The following is a 19,765-nucleotide window of genomic DNA, read 5'->3' on the forward strand; positions in this document are numbered from 1 at the left end:
ACCCTCCAATTTGCAGACGATACAAGCTTCCTTATTAGTGGTAAAACAGAAAAAAAACTTAAAGACTCTGCTATCCAAACAATGAACAGTGTAGAACAGTGGTTCATCTACAACAAGCTAATTATAAACAAAGAAAAGACAGTAGCACTGAACTTCTATAATGTAAAAGGAAGACACCACCCAAACGTAGAAATAGAACTTGGGGACAGAGTTCTTGAAAGTGTTGACAACACTAAATTTCTGGGACTCTGGCTCCAGAACAACACAAAATGGGAGGTACACATTGAATATTTGCAAAGAAAACTAAGCAAAACCTGTTACATGATACGGATCTGAAAAACCTGTTGCAGCAAAGCCGGCCTGTTAAATGTATACTACTCCTATGTGCATTCTGTAATTAAATATGGCATGATCTTCTGGGGAAATACAACAACAAATATTAAACTTTTCAGGGTGCAAAAGAGAATACTAAGAATTATTGAAGGGGTAAACAATATGAAATCATGCAGACCCATATTCAAAAAACTGTCATTTCTTCCTCTTCCTTGCATTTTTATCTACGAAACATCAGTTTTCATTAAACAATATATCGATAGACACCCAGATATCTTATTAAAAAATGGAGATATACGTGCACACAATGCAAGGCAAAAATCTGACCTTCACATGAAACAGGTGAGAACATCATTGTGCCAAAAAGGCACACTACATACTGGGATAAAGATTTTCAATAATCTACCTAACCATATTAAATCAATAGGTAAACTCTGTAGTTTTAAGGCTGAAGCAAAGGCATATTTAATTGATCAGTGCTTTTACAGTCTGACAGAACATATAAAAGCCAAACAACAAAAATAAAAATGCATTATTAATATTCTATTTGTATGTCGCCTGTAAGGTTTGTTGTACGTATGAATCTTTGCTAAATTACTTCAACATCGAGTCCTTAGGATTGCAATACAAACTGTATTTTATCTTGTAAATACCTAACCATGTCCAATATCTTTGTATATATTCTATACATATAGGATTTGAAGGACTAAATAAAAAATAAATAAATAAATACTTGACTTTGGAAATAAGTAGTGTCCATGTAGTTGACATGAAATTGATGCTGTCACTGACACTTACAACATTTAGCACTTCATTACAGAATGATAGTCTAACTGATAATAAGTTCAGAGTAACTATTCTGTTCAGACAGAGCCAGATTTGTACTATGATAATACAGTCATTGTAAGTGATGATTACAATTGATTGCAGATTATATAGAGAGTGGGATGAGTGGTACTGTACTTGAACATAAATAACTTTCTGGCTGTGGCAGCACAAGGAAATACAAGGGGCCATGTCTATGCTGATGTCTATGATTTGTTGCTGCATTTGGCAGCAACTGTCTTTACTTGTGGTGTCATCTTGAGTTACAACTTTTGCATGATAGTTCTTTCTGTGTATGACATCACAGCATGTATGTATTGATATGAATATAAATGTATTGTGGTCTGTGGACCCTTTGCACCATTGCTGGGAGGGGGGCACCAGAGGTGTACTGTGATAGACTACTTTTGTGTGAAGACTCATGAAGAGTTTTAGCATTATTTAATGCTCTTAGAACCATTTTCTTTTACACTTGAAGGAGTAGACACTTCTAGTCACATATATTGAAGTAAAGTGGATAAGTGAGAATCGTGGAAAGCCTACAAATAATTTCCATAATCTTAATAGCCTTTGTCCTCCATGCACAGAAATAGTTTTTTCCCCCTTATTACAGGAGGGCAGCAATTTTCTGATTGGAATTTGGCATATATAGGAGAGTTCACCAGAAATGGTAATGCTAGTATTGATGATACTCTACGAAGGTGAACATCCTGTGGGAGTCTTCCACTATGAAAGACATGCTGTACTTTACATATGGAGTCAGTCCCACAAAAAGTTTCCAGATTAAGTTTATTGGTCAAAATTAATGATTGTGTCACTCTCATGAAAAGTTTCTAAATTAAGGTGATTGCTCTAAATTACTGATTGTGTCAATCTACAGACACGTTTCTAGATTAAAGTTAATGGTAATAATTTTATTCATTTTTATAGAGGGATTTTGTCAGCGGGATTTATTAGATGATGCCATCTGGTTTTCTATGGGGTGGTAATATTAAAGTAGTATAGTTTTTGTGCAAAGAGAGTTTGTTGTGTTTGGAATTTTCTGAATGATAATATAGTTGTGTTTGCATAATTTTCTAAGGATGCCTAGCTTAACTATAGTATAGATGGTCAAACTAATTATTATTTGGTCATACCCAATGAATCTACGAGTGGGCTTCATGTGTGGCCAGTTAGCCAGTCCACTTTGTAATTTGGTTAACATGTGAAGTTGATGCAATATCCAGTTTGCTTCCAGTTAAGATAATTAATTGGTATTGTACCAGAAAGAACATAACATTTATTTAAATAAGAAAATATATTAATCTTTATATTAAAATTGATACAACCAATATGGAGTGAATATTTTTATGTAGATGCAAAAAAGAAGTAAATTATCTAAATACCATAGTTAACTGTCATTGGAAAGTCAATAGAACTTTGTTGTAATATGTAAAAGACTGTGCTCAGTCAGATGTGGAAGGTCCCTTAAGGTAGAACCTAGTTGCATATGATGTGGTTTAAATTTCAGTTGTAAGGAAAAGATAATGATAAATGATTATGTATAGATATTTGGTACTAACAGAAATAATGACATTAGAATCCATAGGGTCTTTTGTCTTTGAAAGAAAAATAAGGACAATAATAATAAAGAATAATGATACAAAAAAGTATAGACTTACATGTACCTGATGTAACTCATAGGCTGTGACAAACATAATTATTGTGAATCTAAAGAACGAAGTATACCAGTAAATTTTAAATACATTAATAAATCCTACAGCTTGTTTATCATTTCAAGATTTAATGTACACTACCAGAAAGAACAGCCAATGGTGCTGTGCAGTGGTAATGCCAATTCCTATAAGATCACCAAAGTTAAACACTGTTCGGCTTGGCTAGGACTTGGTTGGGTCACTGCTCGGCTGTGCTGAGTGCTGTTGGCAAGTGGGGTGCACTTAGCCCTTGTGAGGCCAATTGAGGAGCTATGTACTTGACTAAGAATTAAAGGCAGCAGTCACCCAAACTGACAACAGTGAGGACAGCAGTATGCTGACAACATGTCCCTCCTTATCCATGTCCAGTGACGCTTAAGGGCTGAGGATGACACGGTGGCCAGTTGGTACCATTAGGCCTTCAAGGCCTCTTTGGATGGTGATTGTTTTTTGTGTCTTTAGTAGAAAGAATCCATATGATACCTAAGGCTTGCAATCTGAGAGTATAGACATTAAAACAGCATGTGGCTTCTCAAAAATGGTGCTGTCTGAAACAAAGAAAGAAAGAAAGGTTGGGGTTTAATGTCATTAGAGATGGAGCATAAACTCAGGCAATGGAATAGTGGGTGAGGAAAGACATCTGCCAGAAGTGAGCTGAGGAAAACCACAAAAACGCTCAAGTTGGATGGTTGAATGGGGATCTGAATCGCCATCCCCCCAAAATTGGACTATAATATTAAAGCAATAAAGAAACGCCATGACAGGCTTTGTCAGGACGAGAGATTCACAGAGCCCTTAAGCAGACCTGAAGTAACCCAATGATGACTCAAACTTTTTTTTTTTTTTTTTTTTTTTTTTTTTTTTTTTTTTTTTTTTTTTTTGCAGATGACGTAATGGAACGTAATACACTGTGCAACTTTTTCGAAACCTCGTAATTGTCTTCCATTTCGACACACAAGTTTGAAATTTGGACAGAGCTGCTTACAACCTTCCTCTCTAATGGTGTTACAGCTTGGCCCACTACAATGTCATCGTCAGACTCGGTGACACTTCTATCAGCAAGGTGTTGACAAAAATGAAAATTAAAAGTTGCGGTACACAAGTTCATGTGATGTGTAAGGTGGGTTAATGATACTACATTGGCGCCAAATTTCACCACCCTTCTGCCCAATGCCACTGTGGATGTGTAACAAACTGGGAAGGTCGTCAAATCCCTCTTACTCACATTTCACATTTGATGCCTCTGCAATTGTGCTCAGAACAGTGACACCCACCGTTGAAAGAATGTGATTTTCTTGTGGGTGGGAGAGATAAACATTTTAGACACACTGCCGCCCAGAATCAACAAGAAAAACTCTCAGGAGGTGGTATAAAGGACGCCCATGATCCACGCCTTCCCCTGGGGCGTTGATGGCCACACACTTAATGCTTGATGAGTAACAGGATGGCGTTCTTGACAACCTTTAACACCACTGACACCTCTAGGAGACTCAACCCTACTGTAAGGACATTTTGGGGCTGCAACCCCATTGAATATGATCTGACCCCTTTGGGGTGTAATGCAACCGCAATTTTTACTCTGGTATACAGTGTGAAACCACTACAGACCATTCAAAACCATGCTGCATGTCCTCCAGTGGCTTGATCACAGAGGGATGTAACACTGATATGTGTGAATAAAATGGCAAAGTGTCCCTATAAGACATTTCAGTTCGCTAACACACTTGGTGGCACCCTTACACCTGTGTTGAGCGTGTTTAACATGTCCCCATAAGAGGCTTTGACGGCCCATCAGTTGAGTAGTGCTATGTGGTTGCTCTAGCGCCTGAGGACAGGCAACCCCTTTGATACACCTTAGATGGGATTGTCTGTCCTCAGGCGCTAGAGTAACCACAAAGTACCACTCAACTGATGGGGTGTCAAAGCCTCTTACAGGGTACATTTGTAGTGTGCTCAACAAACATGCACGGGTGGCACCAAAGGTGTTGGTGAACTGGAAGGTCTTAAACGGACACTTAGCAGTTTATTCATGCACATGCCAACGTTGCACAAGAGGAGGGCGCAATATAGGAGGGCTGAAAAAGAACAGACACCCTTTGCTGCTTCTGATCACGTTCAAATTTCGTTGAATGGTTTTGAACGGTCCCTAGCGCTTCCATCCTGTATACCAGAGCAAAACTTATGGTCATGCTACACTCCAAAGGGGTCAGTTCTCGTTCAATGGGGTGGCAGCCCTAATGTCTGTCGAGAAGGGTTGAATTGCCCAGGAGGTGTCAACAGTGTCGAAGGTTCTCAAGAATGCCATCCTGTTGCTCGTCTCACTATGAACCGTCGTTTTCGACTTCGAAATGTGTGGCAATCAACACCTCAAGGGAAGAGGTAGTTTCATTGACGCCCTTTATGTCAACTCGTGAGGGCTTTCATGTCGATTCTGATCGGCAGTGTATCTGAAATGTTTTCCTCTCCCACCCATAAGAAAACTGCGTGATTTTAACGCTGGGTGTCGCATTTCTGTCCTCCGTTGCAGATGCCTCAAAAGAAGAGGTGAAACGTGGGTAAGAGGGGATTTGACAACCTCCGTGTCGTGTTACACGACCAAACTGGTGTCAGGCACAATAACGGTGAAATTTGGTGTGAATATGGCATCATTAACCACCCTTACACCCACATGAGCTTCTGAGCTGTGGCCATTTTTCGCATATGTCAACACTTTGCTGTCTGAAAGGTCGCCAAGCCCGAAGGTGATGTCGTAGGGCGCCACGCTTGCACCATTACAGAGGGAAGTTTAGGCGCTTTTGAGCCAAATTTCAAACTTATGCGTCCAATGGGAAACTACTTAATCTCGAAAAAGCTATCTTTTTTCTCAGTTTATAAATGCTGTAATAATAAAGTAGTCAGTAACTTTGCGCCTACCAGGTAGTCCACCCTTCTGACATAGTGGCTTGTCAGATGTGCGAGGCTCATGTAATCGCCAACAGCACCAGCCAATCATGCGGATACAGTGTAGTAATCCACGTGGATTTATAATTCGCAGTCCAGCGAGGCAGTGACGTTTCATGAGGAGTTCAGCCGAGTCCATCATAGGCAGAGCCCCATGTTCAGGGTTTCTTGACGACCTGCAGTTTATTATCAGCAGCCACGAGCCCATCTTCCGCAACTTTTGGTCAGAAGGCATCAACTACACAGGCTGGAGCTCATGTTGGCACCAGCTGAAAGAGAGCTAGCTGCCACTGGCCGCAGCTGCCACCACTGGTAAACTACCCGCGAGGACAGGGATAATCACAGCATGAGCAGCAAAGTAGGAACTGACTTTGTTTCTGGACGGTTGTTTACTCCTGAAACTGATTGTTCTTATGTGGAATTTAGTCCTCAGCTTGGACAGATTAAGAGATGTCTTATCTGAACTATACTTACGTTTGTGTGAACGTTGCAATAAACAAATTTTATGTACTTGTTCTAATTATTTATGTGTAGCGGTTTTACAGAACTCACAGCAGCAACATTAGAACGTGGTTTTCTGAAAACAGATTAATGTATAGCTCGGAACTATCATAACAAATTTCATTGCCGGCCAGTATGGCCGTGCGGTACTAGGCGCTTCAGTCTGGAACCACGTGACCGCTACGGTCGCAGGTTCGAATCCTGCCTCGGGCATGGATGTGTGTGTTGTCCTTAGGTTAGTTAGGTTTACGTAGTTCTAAGTTCTAGGGGACTGATGACCACAGATGTTAAGTCCCATAGTGCTAAGAACCATTTGAACCATTTTTGAAATTTCATTGTTCCAAGGTGGTGAAATACAGTAGTCGGTGAATTCGATAATTTTAAATTATTAGGACCGACGGTCGGTGAAAAGCTTTCTTGGAAGTCTCAAGTTCAAGATCTTGGGTGGCAACTGAATGCTACTTTCTTCATTCCAAGAATAATCTCCATTGTCTCTGACACTGAAACGCGAAGGCTCGTTTACTTTGGTTGCTTTCACTCCACTATCTCATGTGGTGTCATATTGTAGGCCAACACTGTGCGCTCACCGAGAGAATTCTTAGCCCAGAGAAGGGCACTCAGACTGGCTGCGGTGTGAGTTCACTGACTTATTGTAGTCCGTTGTTCATTCAGCTCAGAATTCTAACTCTGCCATCCCTCTACATATATTCCTTCATGGGATTTGTGGGTGACAACACTGACACAATCAGAAGAAAATGCAACCTCCGTTAAGTGGACAGTATACAGAAAATGACATGCATTTGGATGACATTGCCTGAAGCATTGTACAGAAAGTAGTCACTATTCTACAGGTTTCATTTTCAGTTGACTTCCAGCAGAATTGGAAAACTAGATGATGAACCTCAAGTATTCAATTCGAATCTGAATTGTTTCCTCATGGCACACTCCTTCTACTCTCTTCAGGTGTTTCTCATAGTAGTTGGGAACATTTCTCTGCAATGTATTTTTTTTTTGTATATTCTCTCATAGTTATATTTATGTTTCATTAACTTTTTAATTATTTTGGTTACAGAGTTTCTAATGGACGACCACGTAGCTTTGGGTAGCATGGTCCCACAAACCCTGCTAAATGAACACGTAAACGCATAAATAAACTAAATATAGACGCTTCCACAGCAATAAAACCTGTTTTCGTGTCTACCGCCTATGATGAAGATCTTAAAAATGGAGCCGTTACTTTTTTCGGAGGTGTCTCTGGTGCAGAAGCATCCAGACACAATACTTTTGCTTTTGGGTTACACATGTTATAGTAGCTGCATCTGTATTGACTTTGGATAAATTCTAGATTAAGTTCCTTACAACACATGTCACAGTAAAACCGTTTATATTTTTACATACAGAATGATTCAACTAAGCTGTTCACGTCAACTATTTCCGAAACTAAATGCTTCAAATGGCCCTGAGCACTATGGGACTTAACTTCTTAGAACTACTTGAACCTAACTAACCTAAGGACATCACACACATCCATGCCCGAGACAGGATTTGAACCTGCGACCGTTTCTGAAACCGTTACAACATCATAATTGTGAGAAAGTCCTCACTAATACACATATGGTCTGTTTCTATGGCTACATTACTTACATAGATATTGCTATCAACTTCACTTCTTCAAATGAAAGTATGTGTGTATGTATGTATGTATGTATGGAACAGGGGACTTAGAAACGGACGGAGAGGCTTCGTCCCCACCGTAGCCCACAGTGGTACACAACCCCACAACAGGCTACAGCAGTCCCACTCACCCCACTGCCGTCCCACACCGAATCCAGGGTTATTGTGCGGTTCAGCCCCCAGTGGACTCCCCCCCCCCCCCCCCTCCCCCCACACCAGGAACGTCTCTTTCCAGACGAGTGTAACCCCCAATGTTTGCGTGGTAGAGTAATTATGGTGTACGTGGAGACAGTGTTCGCCCAGCAATCGCCGACATAGCGTAACTGACACGACCAGCCGCATTCGCCGAGGCAGATGGAAAACTGCCTTAAAAACCATCCACAGGTTGGCCGGCACACCGGACATCGACACTAATCCGCCGGGCGGATTCCCTCTCGGAAAGCAGCACATTAGACAGTGCAGCTAGCTGGGCAGAGCTAAATGAATGTATAGTAATTCCAGATGCTGGTATCGTATTTCTAAAAGAGATTACTTCATTGGCGCTAATTCAGTGGCACTTCACTCTTCAAAACACGATTACTAGCCAAGTATGCAAAACTTAAGAACGAAAGTAACTTTCAGATGATGTCACTACCATGTATAGCTCGGTGAAACATGGACCATACGTAGAAATAATTGCTACAGTATAGTGCAGAAGGAAAAAGAAATATCCAATGAGAAGAACAGGAATGACACTTCAATTCAAAGACAAGAATTGCACTGAAGTCACCTCTATTTCTGGACAATACAGAAATCTGGACATGGTTCCTAATCTGATGTGTGACCACCATGGGCAGTGCATGCTCTGCAATGTGCTCCCATGCTGGCCACAAGGTGGGTAAGTAGTTGTTGTGGTAAGTTGTTCCATTTCTCCACCAGTACGGTTGACAGCTGCTGGACAGTCGTTGGTGCATGTGAATGTACTGCAGTACGTCTCCCTGACACACTCTACAGGTGCTCGATTGGATGTACGTTGGGGCAACGGACAGGCCTATCAATTCATCAAATATCATCTTGTTCCAACAGCTCCTCCAACTGTTTAGTTCAATGCAGTCATGGATCGTCATCCATAAAAATGAAGTCAGGACCGAACGCACCCTGGAAAGACAAACATGGAGAAAGCGTACATTGTCATAATAATATTGACTGGTGAGTGTACTGTGTTCAAAGATTTGGAGGTTAGTACACCCATGCAACATTATACCTCCCCACACCATAACTGCCCGACCACCAAAACAATCATGTTCGACAGTGTTCCTGGGTGTGTTATATGTTCCCACTTCGGGCTATATGAAGGTCCATTTTCAAACATAATCGCAAAACAATTTCTATTCTCCATTATCCATCTCTCCCTTACTCTCTCATCTCACTTCACACATACCTAATAAATCCAGTCCATTCTTCATTATTTCCTGTTTGTCATTTCCCAGGTTGCCAGCCTGCAATAGTGGGAGCACATTCCATGTTCCACTCCTTTACTTCCCTGTCCTCTTACTAATCCAGTTCCTCTTTCCTTCTTCAGTTTCCTCCAACGCTTCTGCATTTGATCTCAGTGCAGTCCCCTCTTGGAGATCCGATTGAGGGGAAGTTTTGACTCCAGATTCTTTTGCAAAGAGACCTGTACCATGTGTTCCCTAGGAAAAAAAAGTGTTAGTATTCCATTCCTTTCTACAGAGGCAGATGGTTGCCCAGCAGAATTCAGCTGCTCAATATGAGTCAGATGCTGTTTCTAGCTGCCTCTCTGAGAACAGACACTGCAGTTTCCCTCTTCCGCCCTCAACGCTGTACCAAAGTCCATCTTCTCTGTCGGCTCCGACTTTAGAGACAGGCCCTGAAATCTAATACTTTTGGGCTCGAAAAAACAAGTGTTGGCCAAGGGAGGCCGAAGAAGGGAAAACAGAAGATGCCTGACAGAAGTAAATGGAAGTAATGTCAGACTTAGCTAAGAGACCATGTGGTTGCCCAATAAGGGACCCTCTAAGGGAACTACTCTTTATCTGGTCTCTCAGCAGTCGCCTAATCTGGCGTTGGTGACCCTACTGGGAGCATAGCTCCCGCCAGCATAGCTCAGTATGTCACTGAGACACAGAATCCTCCCACCAACATTAAGGTGTTAGACCATGCTTGATGAAAAAACACACGAATTGCTGACGAAAAAATTACACGAAGAACCGCTTCTAAAAGGAAACGAAAAGTGATGTAAAGCATTAATATTTACAATAAACATTGTAGTGAGGTATTCTGATTGGATCACAAACTATGTAATCAATTCTGAACCTTACTCATGAACAAATTCTTTAACAAGATCTGCAGAAAACCTTCACACATTAAGTCTCCTCACAAGCTCGACACATTAAGCAAGGGCGCCCATATGATAGTTTGTTGGGGGTGGAGGACTACACATGAGAATATGGAATATTTGTAATGCTTTGGAAGACGAATGGCGACATGTTAGTAGCCATAAAAAAAACTTCCAACTCCAACCCTGTTGAAAACCCGTGTAATACCGATTTTTAAATAATTGTCTTGAAAGAAAAACACCCGCCTGACTACAAAAATGGCTCTCAGCACTATGGGACTCAACTTCTGAGGTCATTAGTCCCCTAGAACTGAGAAATAGTGAAACCTAACTAACCTAAGGACATCACACACATCCATGCCCGAGGCAGGATTCGAACCTGCGACCGTAGTGGTCTCGCGGTTCCAGACTGCAGCGCCTAGAACCGTATGGCCACTTCGGCCGGCTCTGCCTGACTACAATACATGCCTTTCTTTCCCAGAGTGTTAGAGGGGAGGGGTCGTTGCAGCATCCCTCTTACCTCCACGTATGGGCGCCCTTGTCATTAAGCCGAATTAATGTCACAGATTTATGTTTTGCGAGTACCAAGCTTCATCACTATACAAACATTTCTGAAGACGTTCGACTCGACTGTCAATGATACGAATTCGAGTTTTGTTCGTCACGTAGGTCCCATATGCCAGGGAAATAGTTATGAAGTGAACATACCTATTAATGAACACTGAGGTGACAAAAGTCATGGGATAGCAATACGCACATATACAGATGGCGGTAGTATCGCGTACACGAGGTATAATAGGGGAGTGCATTGGTGGAGCTGTCATTTGTATTCAGGTGATTCGTGTGAAAAAATTTCCGACGTGATTATCCCCTCACGACGGGAATTAACAGACTCTGAAAGCGGTATTGTAGTTGGAGTCAGACGCATGGGACATTCCATTTCGGAAATCGTTAGGTAATTCAGTATTCCGAGGTCCAAAGTGTCTAGAGTGTGCCCAGAACACCAAATTTCAGGCATTGCTTCTCATCACGGACAACGGACCATGGACAACGGCGACTTAGCGACCGAGAGATGCGGCATCTCATCACGGACAACGGACCATGGACAACGGCGACTTAGCGACCGAGAGATGCGGCATTGCATAGAGTTGTCAGTGCTGAGAGGCAAGCAACACTTCATAACCACAGATAACAATGTGGGACGTACAACGAACGTATCCATTAGGACAGTGTGGAGAAATTTGACGTTAATGGGCTGTGGCAGCAGACGACCGATGCGAGTGTCTTTGCTAAAAGAATGATATCGCCTGCAGCGCCTCGCCTGGGCACGTGAGCATATCGGTTTGACCCTGTTGTTGTTGTTGTGGTCTTCAGTCCTGAGACTGGTTTGATGCAGCTCTCCATGCTACTCTATCCTGTGCAAGCTTCTTCATCTCCCAGTACCTACTGCAGCCTACATCCTTCTGAATCTGCTTAGTGTATTCATCTCCTGGTCTCCCTCTACGATTTTTACCCTCCACGCTGCCCTCCAGTACTAAATTGGTGATCCCTTGATGCCTCAGAACATGTCCTACCAACCGATCCCTTCTTCTAGTCAAGTTGTGCCACAAACTCCTCTTCTCCCCAATTCTATTAAATATCGCCTCATTAGTTATGTGATCTACCCATCTAATCTTCAGCATTCTTGTGTAGCACCACATTTCAAAAGCTTCTATTCTCTTCTTGTCTAGACTATTTATCGTCCATGTTTCACTTCCATACATGGCTACACTCCATACAAATACTTTCAGAAACGACTTCCTGACACTTAAATCAATACTCGATGTTAACAAATTTCTCTTCTTCAGAAACGCTTTCCTTGCCATTGCCAGTCTACATTTTATATCCTCTCTACTTCGACCATCATCAGTTATTTTGCTCCCCAAATAGCAAAACTCCTTTACTACTTTAAGTGTCTCATTTCCTAATCTAATTCCCTCAGCATCACCCGGCTTAATTCAACTACGTTCCATTATCCTCATTTTGCTTTTGTTGATGTTCATCTTATACCCTCGTTTGAAGACACGGTCCATTCCGTTCAACTGCTCTTCCAAGTCCTTTGCTGTCTCTGACAGAATTACAATGTCATCGGTGAACCTCAAAGTTTTTATTTCTTCTCCATGGATTTTAATACCTACTCTGAACTTTTCTCTCGTTTCCTTTACTGCTTGCTCAATATACAGATTGAATAGCATCGGGGAGAGGCTACAACCCTGTCTCACTCCCTTGCCAACCACTGCTTCAAAAAAATGGTTCAAATGGCTCTGAGCACTATGGGACTTAACATCTGAGGTCATCAGTCCCCAAGAACTTAGAACTACTTAAACCTAACTAACCTAAGGACATCACACACATCCATGCCCGAGGCAGGATTCGAACCTGCGACCGTAGCGGTCCCACAGTTCCAGACTGAAGCGCCTTTAACCGCTTGGCCACACCGCCCGGCAACCACTGCTTCCCTTTCATGTTCCTCGACTCTTATAACTGCCATCTAGTTTCTGTACAAATTGTAAATAGCCTTTCGCTCCCTGTATTTTACCCCTTCCACCTTCAGAATTTGAAAGAGAGTATTCCAGTCAACATTGTCAAAAGCTTTCTCTAAGTCTACAAATGCTAGAAACGTACGTTTGACCCTAGAAGACTGGAGAACCGTGGTCCGGTCAGATGAGTCACGATTTTAGTTCGTAAGAGCTGATGGTAGAGTTTGAGTGTGGAGAGGACCCCACAAAGCCATGGGCCCAGGTTGTCAGCAAGGTAGTAATGGCTCCATAATGATTTGGTGTGTGTTTACGTGGAATGGACTGGATCCTCTGGTGGAAATAGTCATTTTTAGATACTTGGAGACCATTTTCAGCCAATTAAGGATGTCACGCTCTCAAAAAAGATGGAATTTTTGTGTATGACAAGGCGGCGTGTCACCAGGCCACAACTGTTCGTGGCTGGTTTGAAGAACATTCTGAACAGTTTGAGTGAGTGATTTGGCCATCCAAATCGCCCAACTTGAAGCCCATAGAATATTTATGGGGCATAATTGAGAGGTCAGTCCATGCACAAAATCTTGTATCGGCAACACTTTCACGATTGTGGGCAGCTGTAGAGGCAGCATAGCTCAATATTTCTGCAGGGGACTTCCAACGACTTGTTGAGTCCGTGCTACATCCAGCTGCTGCACTACGCCGGGTAAAAGGTGGTGCGACACGGTATCAGGACGTGTCTCATGACTTTAGTAAGCTCAGTGTATAAAAACACTTTCTTACCGAATGGCTATCGTGTCTCACAGAGCAAGTAACCCTTGAAATACGTAGATGTGGTACCAGCATGATGGCTACTCGGCTCTCTACTAGGTTGTGACTAAGTAAGCGCTAATTCTACTATTTTCTGGTTGCTAGACAGGATCTGTAGGCGTTATCAGTTAGCGTGCACATTCGTTTGATATGAGACAATTGGACGTTTTTCTCTGGGATAAATTTAGACACGAAGTCTGTGCAAAAGTTATGATTAGCCAAGAGGATTTAAAATATCGCATTGTTGCAGCATGTACAATGATGTCAAAACAGTCTCTTCAGTCTATCCAGAAGTACTTGCACCAGTGACTGAGAAAGTGTTTTGTGCTAGGTGGTGAGTATTTCGAATACTTGATGGCATAAATGGAATTTTGAAGGAATGTTTTCACCAAGAAATTTTTGGATGATGAAATGCTGTCTGCATTAGGTAAGGGTGTTAAAGAAGCTATACGATGTATTCTTTTGGATGTTGAAGAAGAAATTAGAAAGAAAATAGGTCTTGTTCTTTTGAAGGCACCTCCTCAATGCGGTAACTTAATATCTACTATACAGAAAGGGCTGCACTACGAAATCTATGAGAGGATCCTGATGTAGTGATACTGAAGGCTGACATAGGTATGTGAGTTAAGTGAGTCTCACTGGTTCAGTTTCATTTCCAGTGAAGGACGGCGCCTCGAACTTGTTGATTAGGGGAATGGGCGTAACATCCTCTGTGTTCTCCTTGTCCCCTGTCTCTTACGTGCAGAGAGTCTTGACCTATCACTGACAAGCTACTGAGAGTCAAGTTGACAAATAGTCAAACAGTGATAGATGCTGTACTTCTAAAGAGGAGACAGTATCCTACAGAGGAGACAGTACTTTAGATACTCCTGGTATCTCTGGTACGTGATTCTCAGTAAGCTAATAATTGCTTGACAGTAGTTGGGGCGATTTCTATCTTCTTACATACAACACTTGACTCATCCTGTGGCCGAAAGCAGAATGAACATTGGGATTGCATAGTGCCTGGTGCAATATTTTACACAACAGAAAACAAATAACTTTCAGCTAAGCTTCTCTTTCAATTTATAGTTCTGATATGCTGTGTGTATTAGTGCAATGGCGAGATGTTATCCTCGCTGGAGGTGGAGCAAGGGGAGTGGTCGGTGTGGTAGAAGTTGTAAGCGGGGTATGGGAAAAAGAAATGTAGCGGTACAAGCACGCCGCTCTTTAACTAATGTACAATAAAAAAGTAAAGTAGTTGAAAAAATAAGAAACATATAGTGGTGATATATACACTGAATTTAAAAGTTTTTAAAGGAGAAAAATAAAATGGAAGTTTTGAGGTATATGATGGATGACTTTTTGCAACGGCAATTAAAAACAGTAATAATAAAAGATAAAATGAAACATAATAAGAACACATTTAAAACATGTTGCCAAAACACCAGTATCTGAAAGAAGCACTTTCCTGTTAATGGAAATTGGAAAGACCTGCTATGGGATAGCGAGTCAGTTGTTGAATAGGAAAAGATTAGCCAGTGAATGGGGTAGGAACGTGGTGGTTAAAGGATGAAAGACTGGTGCATTGCAGCGGTGGGGTTAGAGTGGCTGTTGAGAGAGAAGAGGGATGAAGTAGATGGGGGGATTAGTACGTTAACAGTTGTTGGGAAAAGGGGGGGAAGAAAGGCAGAGAGAAAAAAAGGGCTTAAGGAAATATGAGGATGGGAAGGAGAGGAAGCTCTGATAAGCTGGACTGGTTGGGGTGGACCTATAGTTGTTAGGATGGTTAAATGTTAGGGTGGAGTTCATGATCTTGGAGGGGGGAATGGTTTTGTTGGGAGAGCATGTGGAGGGTGTGTAAGTGGAGGGTTGGTGGGATGTGTTGGTAAGGGTGCACCAGCATATGAGGACTGGAAAGCAAAGGGGGAACGATAGATTATTGTAGTCAAATTCGCAGATGGTGTATATTGATCGGAGATGTTCAGTGTGAGTGAGGAGAGGATGGAATGTGATGAGTTGTTAAAAGGTCCTTGTGGTTGGAGGTAGATGGATGTGGAAAGCGAGGTGGACTGCATGGCGCCTGAGAATCTGGAGGGACTTACAGAACTTTGGAGGGGTGAATATTAATGCAACATTTGCATAGCAAAGGTTAGGATGGATGGTCTTTTTTTGAAAGACAATGGAGGGGTGTAGTCCCCATGTTCAGCCAGTTAGTAGTTTTAGTCTTATGTGGGCTTTTTGTTGGTTGCATAGTAGGTGGGGTTTCCACGTTAGTTGCCAGTCAAAAGTTAGTCGAAAGTATTTTAGTGCATTACATGGATGGACAGTCATAAATGATGAGGCAGAAGTCATTGAGGTGCAGGATGCAGGTAGTCCATCCTATCATTATTGCCTGTGTCTTGGAGGAATTAATCTTAAGGAGCCATTGCTTACACCGGGATGTAAACTGACTGTAATGGATTTGGAGGGATCGTTGGGATGAAATGTAGCACAGAGCGTGAGGAAAGCAGTGTCATCAGTATACTAAAAGAGGTGGATGGGAGGAGGTGGTTTCGACATATCTGCAGTGTATAAGAGGTATAGGAGAAGGGAGAGAACGGAACCTTGAGGCACTCCTGCAGTAGGGAGGAGAGTTCAAGAATTGGTGTTGTTAACAATGACATAGGATGGGCGATTGGTGAGAAAGGATGCAATAAGGCGGAGGTAGTTGACTGGAAGTGCATAAGTCTGGAGACTGGAATGCTATCCACGGTTGTATGGTTTCTCTAGGTCAAGGGAGACAAAGACGGCGGATTTAGAGCCACACTGGTTAACAGGAAGCTGACGGTGTTGGTGCAGATGTCGGTGGACTGCGTCAGGAGATGGTGGATTCAAAGACTTTGCTAAATACTGAGGTGAGGCAGATGGGGCGGTATGAGGAGGTAACAATGGGCGGGAGGGGGGGGGGGGCGGGGTGTTCGTTTTGAAAAAAAGTAGGATTTCGTGATTGCAGCGTCCGCTGCATCTGTATTTACCTGTTGAAAATAGCAGCATCATGAAGTCTTGTACATTCCTGTTGAAAATAGCAGCATCATGAAGTCTTGTACATTCCTGCTTTCGCAGCCAAAATGTGAAGAAGTTGGCATAGCTCCAGATTGTTGTCATAATTACGAAACTGTACAAGTTTCAACCAGGAAATCAGTGTTATTTAAAATTTAGTCTACAAAACTGCTGTGAAAATCTAAATCGCAAATATAGCTTAACATCCGACATAGTATACGAAGACTATACACACCGTACCTCACGCTTCGTCGATGCGCGCAAGCGATGGCGCTAGAGTCCTCATCTTGGTATCGAAACGTCTACTAAACCATTTTGCATCGGGCTGTGGTCATTTGCGGTGTGTGCTGCCTCTGCTTTGTTCACTATGAGTGCTTAAATTGTGTGCTGCAATAGAAATCCCCCGCGAATTGTTAAGTTCAATATATGATTAGGTTTTTGTTCGCCAAAAAACTGATACCACTTAAAATTTTTCGGTAACTTTGTATGGAATACGGTAAAGACGTGATGAGTGGGATAATGGTACATGACCGCACTAACGTTCACGAAGATGCCAGATGTGGCTAGTCGATCACTGCCAATGCTAAACTGGTGGATAACATCATTTAAAAGATATGCGAAAAACGCTGCTTCCATACGTCGAAACTCTCGCTATAGTTTCCTCAAATTTCACGAACTTGGCTGTTAAGTGTTGTGAAGCATGATTTAGGCTATTATAAGTTTTGGGCGAGATGGGAACCAAACCTGTTGCCGGAAGACCAGAAAAATAGTTTTTGAGATTTCTCGAGTCCCACAACAAACATAACGAATCACTTCTCCATCGTGTCGTAACAGGAGACGAGATTTGGGTGCATTCGTGACTTGTGAGACAAAACTGTCTATGGAATACGGTCACACGAGTTCTCCCAGGAAACAAAGGAGATGAAACAAATTTCTAGCTAGCCGCCGATCATCGTTCAATAGATCCCACAATATTTCAACTAGGCACCTTCCACCCATCCTCAGGCGAGCCGTCGTAGACTGACGAATGTGTGATCCGTTCCGCCATATACAGCGCCCTGTAAGTATTCCGCACATGCGTCACAATCATATTGACAAACGGACCACACTACCCAGCAGCATCCTCACTGCTGGAACTGAGAAACTGTCATCCGCGTTGCCATTCGCCGCGCCCGTCGGCGAAATCTGTCGTCTTCGATTTGAGCGAATTGTTGAGATGACAGGAATCCACGCATTGTTGGGATAGTAGCCGCTGTCACAGCTCATAGATTTTCCGCCAGACATATTTCACCCGATTCATTAATAATGGAATCTCAAAAAGAGGTTGCTGTGGACAGAATCATTGGTTTATCACGCTTCATTGAATGTCCAGTGGAGATAGAATATTCAGCAATAGCGGAGTTGCTTGGCTGCAAAAGGCGAATCCAGCGTTGATGTTCAGTGCAGTGTTCTTTCAGGGTGTGTGTGGTCTAGGGTGACCAAATTATTTTCGGTGAAAACCGGGACACATTCACCCAATGGACACCTCATTCCACATGTACCCAGGTTTCTTAATTTTAAATATTAATGTTTTGTTAATACATTTTGTTAACCCGATTATTATAACTAATAAGAGGATACAAAAGATTGATAAAATCTAGATTATCTGTATAATTAATGACATTTAATAAACGTATACAATAATAAAGAAATGTATTACGATTTTACAAAATTTTACAGCCATTCAACTTTTAATCAATTAATATTAACATGAGCTTTAATATTACTGAGCACTTGACTGTCCATGGAGAAAATGGTATTTTTCACTGCCTCCAGCCTTCTTGATCATGTCTTTGTTCTTTGAGACAAGTGATAAAACTCGGCACAATCAATTTTGTAGTTGTACAGGATCTGCAGGATTGCTTCAAGAGAGTCCACCTCCATTATGTTTCTTTTATCAGTCCACTGGATATTCATGAACGAAAATATTCTTTCCACGTTGGCATTATGGGCTGAGATTGCAAATAAATACCTTGCAATTATTACCAACTCAGAGTAATGCTGAAGACAGTTACAGCTTTAAAAAAAAAACTCACCCACTTCTCATTACATTCCAGGGTGTTTGTTTTTCATCACTCCACTTGTGAAGACTTTCTTCAACAAAATTTGTCAGTATGCCGAACTGATCAAAGAGAATGGAATCATCGATTTCAATCTCTTTCTTCTTCAAATAAGAAACTGTCTCTTCAACACTTTCCCATTTTGGCACTCTCTTCAGTAACATCCAGTCAAACACTGGCGATGAGGATAAATATGAGGCGCTCCACTTGCTGAGATATTCTACACAGGCGTCATAAAACTTGTTAACCTCTTCTCTAAAACTCCTTTCCGCTCCTTCTGATACTTCTGCTCTTTTAAGAACAGATTTAACATTAAAAGAAATGAACTGCTGTTCTCTCCTCTTAGTAACAGTTTACAGAGTATTTTTCAAAACATCATTTTCCTCTACTACACTTTTCGTGCTTCCCTCAATTTCCTTTATCCCATGCTGCAAAGTGCTAAGCTGACTGTGAATGAACCATAAGTAGGCTTCACTTAAAGGGTTACTGAAAAACTGAACCAATATTTTGGGGGCTTTGTCTTCATTTAGGAAAAAAATCTTTTAACGGTTCAAACAGGCGGATTACTCTTTCAACTGCTGGAAACAGTGATAACCAGCGAGTTTTCGAGTAACACATTACATTCATATATTCAGTTCCCACATAATCACAGAACTCCTTAAGCCTCACTGTTCTAACAGTATATACGTAAAAGTGTGGGTATACCTTCATTACCATAGTTTCAACATCACAGCTTAAACTGTCAGCAGATGTCTGCACGCTATTGTGTAAAACATGTGCAGGGCACCCTATGCCTTCAATGTTTTCATACAATGTTGCCTTTAATTTGGTAAATACGTTGCATTTGCCTTGTCTTTTTAAACCACCAAAGTTTGTGTTGGTGTTGTCTCCACAAAATACCACACATTTATTTTTCTCAAGATCAAACATTTCGATAGTATTCAAACAAAATCTTGAAATTTCGTCAGATGTTTCATTAGGTAGGGAACTCACCTTCAAAAGTTTGGTCTGAATTCC

This window comes from Schistocerca serialis, chromosome 6 (genome assembly GCF_023864345.2).
Source record: "Schistocerca serialis cubense isolate TAMUIC-IGC-003099 chromosome 6, iqSchSeri2.2, whole genome shotgun sequence".
In the NCBI taxonomy this organism is placed as follows: domain Eukaryota; kingdom Metazoa; phylum Arthropoda; class Insecta; order Orthoptera; family Acrididae; genus Schistocerca; species Schistocerca serialis.